Source organism: Glandiceps talaboti, chromosome 12 (assembly GCF_964340395.1).
Source record: "Glandiceps talaboti chromosome 12, keGlaTala1.1, whole genome shotgun sequence".
In the NCBI taxonomy this organism is placed as follows: domain Eukaryota; kingdom Metazoa; phylum Hemichordata; class Enteropneusta; family Spengelidae; genus Glandiceps; species Glandiceps talaboti.
Window position 1 is genome coordinate 21,185,430 of NC_135560.1, and position 15,818 is coordinate 21,201,247.

The following is a 15,818-nucleotide window of genomic DNA, read 5'->3' on the forward strand; positions in this document are numbered from 1 at the left end:
ATGTATTAAATGGTAATTTTTCTGTGTTACTGAATGACGATTTCAGAATACACAGATAATGGTTTTATCAGTTGTTCTCAGCTGTATGTATAATGGACAATCCCATCATTTTATCAATATTTTACAAGTTGCATTTATACTTTTTCTGACGTAATTTTTTCTGCATATTTAAAGGGTATTTGTAGTGTTTACATCATTTGCTATTGACTGAACTCAAACCTGGTAATAGAACATGTTTTATAAATGATCTGATGAAGTAATTTATTATGCGTCGTCTGAAAAATGTCGACGAAATTCCTTTGGAGTACATTGTTCCAACAATGCCAGAACAAAATGTGCAGCTATACCGATGCCATGCATTGACATTAATATTATACTACAATAGTTTCGTACGCCAGTTTTTTTTGTATTATTTTCACCCGAGTAAAAGGTTTATATTTAGCTTGTGCCAGTTTCAGTCATTTCGTCCCTAAAAATGTTGTTGCCATCAGCACGACTTCAGTCTTTATTAGATTAATATCTGTCGAGGGAACTAGGTCGACGTCCTACATTTAGAGAAAATATCATAAATCCAGATATCGACCACGAGACATCCAGTGCCCCACCCACTAATAATATGTGTCTGTCAAGTGTATAAACAAGAATATAATCTTTCATAGTATGATATTATTATCAGTGTAAATTCAGCATGTGGTCTTTTCCCATTAGTAAGCAGACACACAAATGAAGCTTTTAAAACGTATAAAATGTACAAGACAACACAATAGAAATAAAAACGATTTTAGCCAACTAAATAGTTCAATGTATTGTCTCAGACAAAAACTTTCAGAAGCCTCGTTAGCGCAGTAGGCAGCGCGTCAGTCTCATAATCTGAAGGTCGTGAGTTCGATCCTCACACGGGGCATTTTTAAAATTTATTTTAACATAATTTGATTTGGAATTTGGCGAACATTACGGCAATGTCACCTTGTCACAGCTACAGACGTTAGAGAGAGAGAGAGAGAGAGAGAGAGAGAGAGAAGCGTCTATGGCTATTTTTTTAAAAATATATCACTGTAATTTGCACGCCTTTCTTGTGCATTCACTCCCCACTTTTTAGTGTCACCTTGATGACAAATATTCTTACGAGCGTGGAATAACCTTTTTTCCCCACAACTGTGTGACAGTGTGATTGACATATGAGACATAAAAACAGCTGCCTTTCCTACTTTTTGTGACTGAGAATAATTATTCAGCTATCAACGTTTTTTATCCTAACTGTTTTACCGTTGGTGGCGCCCATCGAGTTCAAGAAAGGATGGTGAAAAATTAATTGGGCTAGTACTATTGTCTGTTGTTATGAATAAATAAAGCTTCAAGTTGACGACATATAAATATATAAATTGGTGCAAAACAGTTTTTCCGATAGAACATCTGACTGATGATAAGAAATGAGAGATCTGTTATTTCCTATCCTGGTCATGACTTTGTATATTCATGAATTCTAAATGCTTATCACCACTAGAAAAAGTCATGAATATGCAGTGTTCATCTAATACATATTCATGTATGCTAAGACCGGTGTTGCAACAGTGTATCACTGCTAGGACAATATAGGTGAGGGACTTTTTTGTGATGTTAAATTATGAAATAACTAGTGACTTTTTAATTAATATTTCAGTTAAAGTGAACTTTTTTGTGCGGTTTTATCACTTCTAACCATCAGATATGGACATAAAACAAACAAAGACCCCTAATGTCGATTTTATTAATTAACAGAAGAAAGAAATTACATTCCGAATTCTTAGCATGTTACACAGTTGAAATATACACAAAGACTCACCAAATGATAATCGATTATACCCCGGAAGGAAAGTAAAAGTTGTACGTTTATAATTTGCATATTTTCAAAAAAAATGAAATATGCAAATTATAAACATACAACTTTTACTATCTGTAACAAACAACCAGACAAATTAGTCGTACTCAAAAATGATCATTCCATAATAAATCTACATTATGTTAGTAATGTAACAACTTCTAGTCATGTTTATTGTTACACCAATAAGTTATAACAACATCTAATCCTGTTTTCTATTACAACAATAAGGAATTGTTTGACAACTTTATCTATTTCTTTACAGCTGGTTGGTTCTTTGTAGGGTTTTACAGCTATCTATAACAAATACATGTAAACAAAATAATTCCTTCCCATCTATCTATTACTTGAACTTAATGAATTTTTTTTGTACCTGATATTGTCTAAAATACAGAATAGTTTTTCTATGTATGACTGGATTCCCTGCTGAAAAGTTGTCGACATTGTCACCATGTAAACTAAATTAACCCAAATAAATGAATAGGACTAGACTCGTTTTCTGTAAAGTCTGTGGTATGTTTGTATATTTACCACGGTTATGGTGCTATAAGTTGTTATCTATAATACCTGCTAGCATATCTATACCTTTATACTTTATCTAAAGCCAATATGGTGTCAATAAATGTTACTGTATATTCTATTACTTGGTATTATGTCGACAACTTTACATTGTGTCTACAACCAATTACAGTGTTTATAACTCCATTCAATGTCGTCTGACAAATTGTCAATCATCATGACCTATCTTGGTGGTGGTGGTATTTGTTCTTCTCATCTCAACAGTCGTCATCGTCGACAACATCATCCATTGCAGACATCTCTTTCTCAATTTCTTCTCGTTTCACTCGCCAATTATTAATTTCAGCTTTACAATGTAACAAAAGAAGGAAAGCACATTTTTACTGTTGTTTTCAAAGAAAAGAATCGAAGCAAAGACATCAAAGCATTGAGAAATAGAATTTAAGTTTCTTCAAGTTGTGTCCTAAATATAACGTTCAATTTATACATGTATTATTCCAATTTCACTAGTGCCAAATATTCTTGGGGATGAAGGATGGAACATAGTGCATGAATATACACACCTTTTAAATGATACGATTATGGGTCATTATCATGAATATTGATTTCTTTCTTAAGAATATGATAAGAAATGAAATATTACCATTTATATCAACTTCCTGTCTCTCTAATGATCCTCTTAATCTATCGGCAGCTTCAGAACGCACTTCAGCCTGTAAGAAATAATAATATATGTATTGATATACATATATTATCATGTTAATAAGTTTACCAAAATACAATTAGAAAATATCAACATGTCAAAATAAACATTCAAAAATATGTTTAAAACGTTGGAAAACAATTCTATATATTGCATAGAGAGTCACATAAAGACGTTTTCTAAAATTTTAATTTCTTGGTAAAGTTTCTGATATAAAGATAAAGTTTTCGTCCAAGTTAAAATTAAATAATTAATTGTTACATTGATATTTAATATGTTGTTATCCGGTTGGTTAACAGATAGTGCTATACACATGGTTTCTGGAACATTTGTCCAACAGCATTTAAAGAAAACTTTAAAAAATCTTATTGTAGAAGCTACCTCTCGGACTTGACTTTCCAGAAACGCAATTTTCTCTTCAGTTAACTGTTCTGCATCAGAGGCTTCCGCCTCTCTATCTTCAAGAGATTTAAGACTTTCAGTACGTGCATCAATTGATTCCGTAAGGATTTCGACACGACTGCAGGGGTAATCAAAATATGATGTTACCAGAGTCACATGACAAAGATACTGTTATTTCATCATATTCACATACTGTTATTTCACCAGTCACACAGCAACCATACTGTTATTTCACCACATTCATATAACAACCATACTGTTATTTTACCATAACCATATAACAACTATGCTGTTATTTCACCATAGCCACATAACAACTATACTGTTATTTCACCATAGTCACATAAGAACCATACTGTTATTTCACCATAGTCACATAACAACTATACTGTTATTTCACCATAGTCACATAAGAACCATACTGTTATTTCACCATAGTCACATAACAACCATACTGTTATTTCACCATAGTCACATAACAACCATACTTTTATTTCACCAGTCACATAACAACTATACTGTTATTTCACCAGGGTAATGACAATGGTATGGCATACACTTGTTTTCACCACGGGCATGTGACAAATGTACCCTCGTTTCATTTGTCACATGACAACCATACAGTTACACAACCCGTAATACTGAAGTAAAGCACATTCTCTATTTGACAAACTCATATATAATAGCATTGAAATGTGAAAGTATACTCTTTCAATTGTTTTAACCATAACCCCAGTATCTAGCCTTTCTAACTAGTTAAATTGTAAACAGCTAGTCTTTCTGCTATCAGACTGATGACAACTCACAACTGATATTATAATATAGATCCCAATTAGATCAGGCAAAGTTTTATGGCATCTACATGTATGTTTACACTCTAGTCAATGACTATTTACTTACTTTGTACTGCTAACATTGTCTACACTCTAGTCAATGACTATATACTTACTTTGTACTGCTAACATTGTTTACACTCTAGTCAATGACTATTTACTTACTTTGCACTGCTAACATTGTTTACATTGTAGTCAATCACTATTTACTTACTTTGTACTGCTAACATTGTTTACACTCTAGTCAATGACTATTTACTTACTTTGCACTGCTAACATTGTTTACACTCTAGTCAATGACTATATACTTACTTTGTACTGCTAACATTGTTTACACTCTAGTCAATGACTATTTACTTACTTTGCACTGCTGACATTGTTTACACTCTAGTCAATGACTATTTACTTACTTTGCACTGCTAACATTGTTTACACTCGAGTCAATGGCTATTTACTTACTTTGCACTGCTAACATTGTTTACACTCTAGTCGATGACTATTTATTTACTTTGCACTGCTAACATTGTTTACACTCTAGTCAATGACTATTTACTTCACTTTGTACTGCTAACATTGTTTACACTCTAGTCAATGACTATTTATTTACTTTGTACTGCTAACATTGTTTACACTCTAGTCAATGACTATTTATTTACTTTGTACTGCTAACATTGTTTACACTCTAGTCAATGGCTATTTACTTACTTTGCACTGCTAACATTATTTACACTCTAGTCAATGACTATTTATTTACTTTGCACTGCTAACATTGTTTACACTCTAGTCAATGACTATTTACTTCACTTTGCACTGCTAACATTGTTTACACTCTAGTCAATGACTATTTACTTCACTTTGTACTGCTAACAGTCTTTACACTCTAGTCAATGACTATTTACTTACTTTGCACTGCTAACATTGTTCACACTCAATGGCTATTTACTTACTTTGCACTGCTAGCATTGTTTACACTCTAGTCAATGGCTGTTTACTTACTTTACACTGAAAAGATTGTGTACACTCCAGTCATTGACTATTTACTTACTTTGCACTGCATTGCTTACAGATTGATCACGTTAATACTGGGCTGATGATTACAGTTAATGAAACAATATAGTTTTACACCTGATATGGATGCTGTGAATGATTTTGTCAAATCACCCAAACGTTTTACTTGAATATTATGGGTTGCATCATCAGGGTTGCATAGCGGTCAACCCATCCAACTCTATCCCCATCCTAAAAAAATAAAGTGCATGATCAACATACCCTTCTTTTGCTTCCAACTTGAAGTTCGTTCGCTCAAGGTCACGTTTAACGACGACATGTTTACGTTCAGCCTGTAGAGGATGATATTGTACTGTTAAAAGCACTGACAGGAAACAAGACATGCTACTTGACATGTAAATAACCATGGCACACCTAGACCTACTATGTAGTAAACATCTAAGCCCACTATGTAGTGACCACCTAGGCCTACTATGTAGTAAACATCTAGGCCTACCATGTAGTAGACATCTAGGCCTACTATGTAGTAGACATCTAGGCCTACTATGTAGTAGACATCTAGGCCTACTATGTAGTGGACACCTAGGCCTACTATGTAGTAGACATCTAGGCCTACCATGTAGTAGACATCTAGGCCTACCATGTAGTAGACATCTAGGCCTTCTATGTAGTAGACATCTAGGCCTACTATGTAGTAGACATCTAGGCCTACTATGTAGTAGACATCTAGCCCTACTATGTAGTAGACACCTAGGCCTACTATGTAGTAGACACCTAGGCCTACTATGTAGTGAACACCTAGGCCTACTATGTAGTAGACACCTAGCCCTACTATGTAGTAGACACCTAGGCCTACTATGTAGTAGACATCTAGGCCTACTATGTAGTAAACACCTAGGCCTACTATGTAGTGGACACCTAGGCCTACTATGTAGTGGACACCTAGGCCTACGATGTAGTAGACATCTAGGCCTACCATGTAGTAGACATCTAGGCCTACTATGTAGTAGACACCTAGGCCTACTATGTAGTGAACACCTAGCCCTACTATGTAGTAGACATCTAGGCCTACTATGTAGTAGACATCTAGGCCTACTATGTAGTAGACATCTAGTCCTACTATGTAGTAGACATCTAGGCCTACTATGTAGTGGACACCTAGGCCTACGATGTAGTAGACATCTAGGCCTACCATGTAGTAGACATCTAGGCCTACTATGTAGTAGACATCTAGGCCTACCATGTAGTGCACACCTAGCCCTACTATGTAGTAGACACCTAGGCCTACTATGTAGTAGACACCTAGGCCTACTATGTAGTGAACACCTAGCCCTACTATGTAGTAGACATCTAGGCCTACTATGTAGTAGACATCTAGGCCTACTATGTAGTAGACATCTAGTCCTACTATGTAGTAGACACCTAGGCCTACTATGTAGTAGACACCTAGGCCTACTATGTAGTAAACACCTAGGCCTACTATGTAGTAGACATCTAGGCCTACTATGTAGTAGACATCTAGGCCTACTATGTAGTAGACATCTAGCCCTACCATGTAGTGAACACCTAGGCCTACTATGTAGTAGACATCTAGGCCTACCATGTAGTAAACACCTAGGCCTACTATGTAGTAAACATCTAGGCCTACCATGTAGTAGACACCTAGGCCTACTATGTAGTAAACATCTAGGCCTACTATGTAGTGGACATCTAGGCCTACTATGTAGTAGACATCTAGGCCTACTATGTAGTAAGTAACAATTTCGTGTAATTCAATTCAAATTTGTTCTAATTGTTATCATTATGACAAACAGAACATAGCTGATGATGGTCAACTATAGTTGCCTAGTTGGCTAGACGCTACTAATCTTAGCATTTACAAAATATAGGAATGGTGTATTTGAGTTCACATTAAACAATGACTATGTTTAAATACAGTATGCCTATGATTAAAACGTCCTTGCTATTTAGCAGTTGTTCTATATTATTACATTTTGTTTCAGAACGAGTTTGCTGCCAAGTGTAGACAATGAAGTTCAATGTGAAATGTGCCTCGAAAATAAACTGTTGACGTTTTTGCTGTAACTTTGTTCAAGAAAATTATTTCTCAGTGAAAATCAAGAACAGAAATCAAAAGGTCAACATACATATTTCAAATGTTATCAAATGAAGCCATTTTAGAATCCAATATGGCTGCCGAATACAATATGGCCACCGAATACAGTGTTAACATTATGGGAGAATAAATGATTGACGATTTTCTTTTTAAATGAGACAAGAAGCTCTTTTTTTAAATATAATGTTTAAAGGACCAGAAGCGCTAAAAGCTAGCTTTTATAGTAGAGAGATTTAAGAACTTCGATTTTCATTGACATTCGATTTCGTTCCCGAGGCACATTCTATCATAAACGTTCATTTTTACATAAAATAAAATAGAATGTGGTATCTTATTTATCATACTTCTGTCAACTTCGTTTGTGTCTCGTCCAGATGCCGCTTGGCTTCCTTCACATGTTCTTCGAGCTCTGCCAACTAGAAAACAATAATGTGAAAAATTCCAAAAATATGACAATGAAAAAACTGTACTTCGTAAAGTAGTCTGCTATCAAAAAGATAGGGAGATGGGAGAGGAAGAGAGGAGAGGGGAGGACAAGACAAGACAAGTCAAGTCAAGTCAGAAGAAGAAGGGAAGAAAATTGAGGTGAAGACCGGAGAGGAATCGAGAAGAAAAGACAGGGGAAAAGATAAGACCGTAATAATGTCACAGATGACATATTCATTATTTTAGTATCAATATTTTAACTCCATCGCATGTCCCACTTTGACTGAAAGGTCAACAGACTCTCTCAAGGATATCGGATTCAGACCACAAGATTCCAAGCGCACTCGAGTACATGACAAGACAGTCTGCATTTCATAAATAACTAGGATTCATAGTGATCATTTATCAATGTTTTGAGAATAGTCTTTAGGGCATGGTAACACCTCTTGAAGACTTTAATGATATGGTTTGCATTAATTATTTGGCCATACACATGCGTTATGTAAATTTAGACTTTAATGACCTTAAAGACACACTTGGAACTAGCAGGCAGGCACTTCACCTTCGGGGGAGTCAATGAACGGGGCATATGCGAAGTGCTTGCCATGGTTCTCGTGTAGACTTTCGGCTTGAACATAAACTGTGTGCGGTCTGGACTAAATCCCTAAAGTTCAAGTAGTGATCCCGGTACAGAAGTTGAGTCGGTACATACGACGTAAGATGTGAGAGTGATTCGAGTGTAGTTACTTGGTCTGTCAGCTGAGTGCGAAGATCAAAAAAGTAACAATAAAGCAATACTAGCGATGCAGATATATACTGTTATGGAAAATTGTGACATAGACTGTTTGTGTTAACTCACCCTTTCATCACCTGCAGTTTCAGATTCTTCAAGTTGTCGTCTCTTGCTGAAAGACGCAAAATGCAGTAGTCAGAATTCTATCAGAAACTATCGATATGCTATCATAACTGCAATAGTCGGTCTTATTTGGTATGTGACGACAAATACAACGTAACATGTACACAATGTCACAAAGTAAATATTCATTTTCTTGTTACCAAATCAATAACTCGTTTGCTGACAAAATCTGCATTACTTACTGACCTGTATATTTGATTGAGAGTAAATAAAGAGAACATCAAAAGAAACAATGTAATTACTAACGTTTCGATACTAGAATCAGTATCTCCGACTTCTGTAAGCTTCGTCTCTATATTGTCTATTCTTTGGTTGACACCATGTAGGTCAAGTTGGAGGAGTTTTATCCGTCTTTCGATTGACGACTGTTCACTTTCAGCCTAGAATGTAACAGTAAAATTTTACCGTAACAATTTTTTTCAAAATCACATTGGGATAAACTGTCAAATATCATATGTTAACCAGAGTCCGAGCAGAATTCGCGAAGGGTTGGGGGAGAGCAAATGAGGTGGATGGACAAATTTCAAGACAGGGGTCTTGGAAATTGCAATGTTGGGGGGGGGGGGGGGCGCTAGAATTTTTTTGGCTCTTGATTTGTGACGCGCTGAACCAAATTAAACCGCTGGTATGGTCTGTTCCTATACCATGTACATTTGTGAAATGTCTTACGGCTTAGCTGTAATGATGAAAATTTCATTCTAGACATTTAAGTAGCAGGTGACAGCAATGTGGATGTGTGTTTGTTTCTGTGGGTGTTAAAATGAAAACAAGCGCCACATCCATGATTTTATAGAGGTATTGTTTTACTCTGTTTTTTTTTAAATTTTAGCTAGAGTCATGACATTGTATATTTTTTATATGAGTCTTTGATCGCATGTTTAAATGTTGGCACTGGCGCTATAAAACTAAAACGTTATGATTTTTTTTATTCTTTATATATTTCATAGTTTGACGTTTGGGTCAAGTTTTCTGTTTGTACAGTTTCGAGTGTCCTGCTGTGTTATATTAGTTTGGCGCCATCGTATGTAAACCATGTGATCAAGTGGCCATATGAGTACTAGTGAGAGTTAGGTATTTATTTTGGATATTTATTTGACAAAACAAATCTACTGCATATTCAACAATATATTACACCTACAGCCCAATGCCCAATACTACTACCTCCACAGGTGTCAAAATGAAATAAACATCCGATACTACCTCCATGGGTATCAACACGAAATGTACATTCGTTACTACCTCCACCGGTATCAACACGAAATGTACATCCGTTACTACCTCCATGGGTATCAACACGAAATGTACATCCATTACTACCCCGGCCCCACGGGTATCAACAAGAAATGTACATTCGTTACTACCCCCACGGGTATCAACACGAAATGTACATTCGTTACTACCTCCACGGGTATCAACACGAAATGTACATTCGTTACTACCCCCACGGGTATCAACAAGAAATGTACATTCGTTACTACCCCCACGGGTATCAACACGAAATGTACATTCGTTACTACCCCCACCGGTATCAACACGAAAACTACACCCGTTACTACCTTCACGGGTATCAACAAGAAATGTACATTCGTTACTACCTCCACCGGTATCAACACGAAATGTACATCCATTACTACCCCCACGGGTATCAACAAGAAATGTACATTCGTTACTAACTTCACGGGTATCAACAAGAAATGTACATCCGTTACTACCTCCACGGGTATCAACACGAAATGTACATTCGTTACTACCCCCACCGGTATCAACACGAAATGTACATCCGTTACTACCTCCACGGGTATCAACACGAAATGTACATTCGTTACTACCCCCACCGGTATCAACACGAAATGTACACCCGTTACTACCTCCACGGGTATCAACGCGAAATGTACATTCGTTACTACCTCCACGGGTATCAACAAGAAATGTACACTCGTTACTACCTTCGCGGGTATCAACAAGAAATGTACATTCGTTACTACCTTCACGGGTATCAACACGAAATGTACATCCGTTACTACCTCCACCGGTATCAACACGTCGAAATGTACATCCATTACTACCCCCACGGGTATCAACAAGAAATGTACATTCGTTACTACCTTCACGGGTATCAACAAGAAATGCACATTCGTTACTACCCCCACGGGTATCAACACGAAATGTACATTCGTTACTACCCCCACGGGTATCAACAAGAAATGTACATCCGTTACTACCTCCACCGGTATCAACACGAAACGTACATTCGTTACTACCTCCACGGGTATCAACACGATACTACCTCCACCGGTATCAACACGAAATGTACATTCGTTACTACCTCCACGGGTATCAACACGATACTACCTCCACCGGTATCAACACGAAATGTACATCCGTTACTACCTCCATGGGTATCAACACGAAATGTACATTCGTTACTACCCCCACCGGTATCAACACGAAATGTACATCCGTTACTACCTCCACCGGTATCAACATGGAATAAACATCAGTTACTACCTCCACACAAAATGTACATCCGTTAAGTACTATACCTCCACCGGTATCAACATGGAACATCAGTTACTACCCCCACCGGTATCAACACGCAAGGTATATCCGTTACTACCTCCACGGGTATCAACACGCAAAGTATATCCGTTACTATCTCCACACAAAATGTACATCCGTCAAGTACTACATGTACCTCCACAGGTATCAACATGAAATGTTAACCCATTTCTATTTATGTTCACGTATCCCCCTCCACAGTAGATTTTTTTTTTTTTTTTTACAAATTACAGTTGTTCAGGAGTCATTTCATGGAGCATAAATAAAAATTATCTTGTTATTTTCCAATGTACCCCCCCCCCCCACTTCAAGTGGTGTTTTCCAAAATGCCCCCCTCCTCCAAAAACACCACCTCCATTGTTTGTTTGTTTCTCACTACAAGATTACCAATAATTCGTACCACACCATAGTATGTAGTCTCGGTTACCCAAACTCTCACCACTGGAGGCGCTTCTACGCGACAACCCAGACGAGAATGTATCCACGCCTGTATTGAGCTTATCTACCTCTATGTTCATTTTGGGGTATGTAGAAAATGACTACGAATTTGTATCTTTGGGATTCCTCAAAATCAACACGACACGACGTATATTTGACATTATTATACACGGCTCTTGGAATTTCAATCCTAACTTAAAAGTTTTTAAAAAGACGAACAAATCAAAGATGGGTTTACCAAAAAAATGTATACACATACACAGATTAAATGATTGCATTTTGTATCAAACCGAACTTCGTTCAGAAGCTTAGCAGCAAAATCACGTATTTTATGTTAATTGGAAACGAAAGCATTTCACACTAGAAATGAAAATTAGGGGGAGAGTCACATTTTACAGTGACTTATTTTCTAACTTTACATTATTTTGTGATTTTTGCATGATCCCACCACTGCCACCAGTTCAAATCCTACTGCTACCACATCGCACCATTGCCACCAACTGTTAGTTGTGGTGTGAGGAGAAGAGGGTCTCACAGTATAGTAGTAAAGGGGAACAGCGTGGTAAGATATTGGGGATAACCAGGTGGAGTGGAGATGTTGACCTCGGTCCTGGGATTGTCAGCTGTGAGCTCCAGAACAGCCAATTAGATCCCAACACAGGCTAAATAAACCCAGGCCTTTACTAGCACTCCGTTTGTTGACTTTAAAGTCAGTCACATCTCAGACCACTATAAAAATAATTACTCAGCCAGGTCAGTTGTGCTAAAAAAATCGACAACTTACTTTTTCAGTTCTGCTTATCGCTTCTCTCAGGTTGATCTTGGCATCCTGTTCTCGCTCGTCCGCCTGATCTATTTGTTCTGATAAAGCAGCCAGCTTTGATTTAAGTTTACCGAGTTTAGCCATGCTGTAAAAATCTATAGAGAAATTAAGTCTACTGTAAAAGTACCAGTCTTCTCAAGGGTGATGGAAGCAATGGACGCCCACACTGTGTGTATGTATTGTAGCATATGCCTGAATGTTATCTAACAAGTCATTGACCAAAAACACAATAAAGACAAAGAAAACAAGCGAAATGGACCTATTAGAATTTTAAATTCAAAAGTGTGAAATGCTTTCGTTTCCAATTAACATAACAATACGTGATTTTGCTGCGAAGCTTCTGAACGAAGTTCTGTTTGATACAAAATGCAATCATTTAATCTGTGTATGTGTTTACATTTTTTTTGATAAACCCATCTTTGATTTGTTCGTCTTTTTAAAAACTTTTAAGTTAGGATTGAAATTCCAAAAGCCGTGTATGATACTGTCAAATATACGTCGTGTCGTGTTGATTTTGTTTGATTCTGTATTGTCATGTGTATTTGGTGTCTGTATATTTCATCCGATTTTATAGCTCTTTTTTGTACCGCTGCAAAGGTGAAATAAATAAACACAAGAAACACTCTGCCCTCACCGGCCTGCTTTATGACAGGGATTGACTGGCATACATGGCTCTAAACTATAATCAAATCAAGAAATTGCTGATGCATTAAACGAGTTCTTTGTGTCAGTTTTTACTGTTGAGGACGTGTCACAAATTCCCAAACCAGTATCCTTCTTTAATGGTCCAGAGCTAGATAAACTACACTCCATAAACATTACTGAGGAAATGGTCTACAAAAAAACTATCGCAACTGTCACCAGCTAAAGCTGCCGGCCCTGACAGATTATCCCCCAAAATTCTACGTACAGCTGCAAAACAACTAGCTAAACCATTGACTCTAATTTTTATAGAATCTCTCAAGTCTAGCAACGTTCCTGATGATTGGAGGAAAGCCAATGTTACCCCAGTCTTTAAAAAGGGCAGCAAGTCTTAACCTGGCAGCTATAGACCAATCAGTCTTACAGCAGTTTGTGGTAAACTTCTCGAATCTGTCATCAGAGACAATATTGTACACCATTTAGATAAATTTGATATAATTCAAGGATCACAACATGGCTTTCGACATGGGAAATCATGCCTTACTAATCTGCTTGAGTTCATAGATGATATAACCCCATGTATACCGACGATGGAGTTCCCGTGGACGTTATCTACCTAGACTTTGCAAAAGCATTTGATAAAGTTCCTCATGTCAGACTTATAAACAAAATGGAAAAGCATGGAATAACGGGTTCAGTTCTTCGCTGGGTCCAGGCATGCATGGTTATCCAATCGTCAGCAACGGGTAGTAATAAATGGTTCATCATCAACGTGGAAACCGGTCACCAGTAGAGTACCTCAAGGGTCTGTGCTTGGTCCCGTGCTATTCCTGATATATATAAATGATATTGATTGTGGAATGCTGTCTAAAGTTAAGAAATTTGCTGATAACACCAAACTATATCGCCCAGTTTATGATGGAAATGACACCAACACATTACAAACAGATTTGGACAAATTGTACAAGTGGTCACAAGATTGGCAAATGAGTTTTAATATCAAGAAATGTAAATCAATGCATATTGGGACAAATAACCCATCAAACGTCTATCAGATGAACAGCATACCACAACAACATACTGAAGAAGAGAACGATCTTGGTGTAATACTCCACTCAAATCTGAAACCTTCTACTCCTTGCATCCAGTCAGCGAAAAAAGCAAACAACATGTTGGGAATTATCAAAAGAACTATAACACACAAATCAAAAGACATCACCTGTACAAGCAATTAGTGAGACCTAGACTAGAATACTGTATACATGCATGGTCACCATGGCTACAAAAAGATATTGCCACATTGGAAAAGGTACAACGACGGGCGACCCGACTTGTTCCGAAGCTAAGAAAATTGCCATATAACCAGAGACTTCATCATTTTGGTTTAACAACACTAGAGCAAAGAAGGACTCGCGGTGATATATGATCCAGACATACAAGTTTCTAAATGGTCTGGATTCCTGCAATGTCTCATTTCAAATGTCATCAACGTCTACACGAGGTCATAACTTAAAGCTTGCAAAGCCATTCGTCAGACTAAATACAGGGAAATGTTTCTTCACTCCCAGGATCATAGACAAATGGAACAGTCTACCATCACATGTGGTGAATGCAACATCAGTCAACGTTTTCAAAAATCTGCTCTGCCTTAGTATTATCCATGGTATTATTCTTGAACAAAAGGGATTTCTATTATCCATCTTGGGTACCTTATCCCTGAACTGAACTGAACTGAACTGACTGGTGTGTGGGGGGCACTCTGTCACAGCATATCTTACAGGCGAAGTAATAATACTGGCAATTAACACCTCTAACGTTAATGTTAATATTACCAACAACATGCAGGCAAAGTTCACTTCTGTTAACCATAGACCCTCCATTGCTTGAAATATCCATTCACTGTTTCTACTTATGTAAAATGCTCCAATGAGAGTGGTTACATAAGCTGATTCACAACAGGATCTTTCACACTACATCCCTCATGAATCCGAACATGTAGATACAAGTCACTACTGTAAGGGGTTTATTTGCATCTTTATTTCATACATTTGGTTTGTACTTGATAGTTGATGATTTTACAGACCAAAAGGAGACATTTGTACAAGAAAGAGACTATGTTAATGAACAATCACAGTGGACGTTCCACTACTATTATCACAAGAGAACCCAGGAACTTTGTTACAACCAACCAACCAACCAACCAACCAAATAAAGAAAACATACACAAACAAAATATGCATGAGCAAATAACAATGTCATTTTATATGCATGACTGTACATGTATCTACAGATCTGTATACCATTAAAACAATCAACTGTTTCTGTAGATATTGTCATAGTGGTACTTTTGAGTATATACAGAAACATAGTACAAAGGCCTGTATATACATGTATAGCATATATACATAAAGGTATGCATATATTCATGTGCTTAAAATGGTACCCATGCATATTGTGTTTGTGTGTTTCTTTTAATTTGTTTGTACCAAGGTTCCTGGGCTCCCAGTGATATTTCTGATTCTGGGAGACACGTCAAATGTGGCTATAGAAGCACATATTACTGGGTTATATAACA

General features: G+C 37.0%; 1 non-coding gene across 1 annotated transcript; it reads left to right on the forward strand.

Annotated features, from left to right (window-relative positions):
• The first annotated feature begins 831 nt into the window (after nucleotides 1-831).
• Nucleotides 832-904, forward strand: Trnam-cau (transfer RNA methionine (anticodon CAU)). Its single transcript has one exon. It is a non-coding gene; the product is annotated as a tRNA-Met (tRNA).
• Nucleotides 905-15,818: the final 14,914 nt, after the last annotated feature.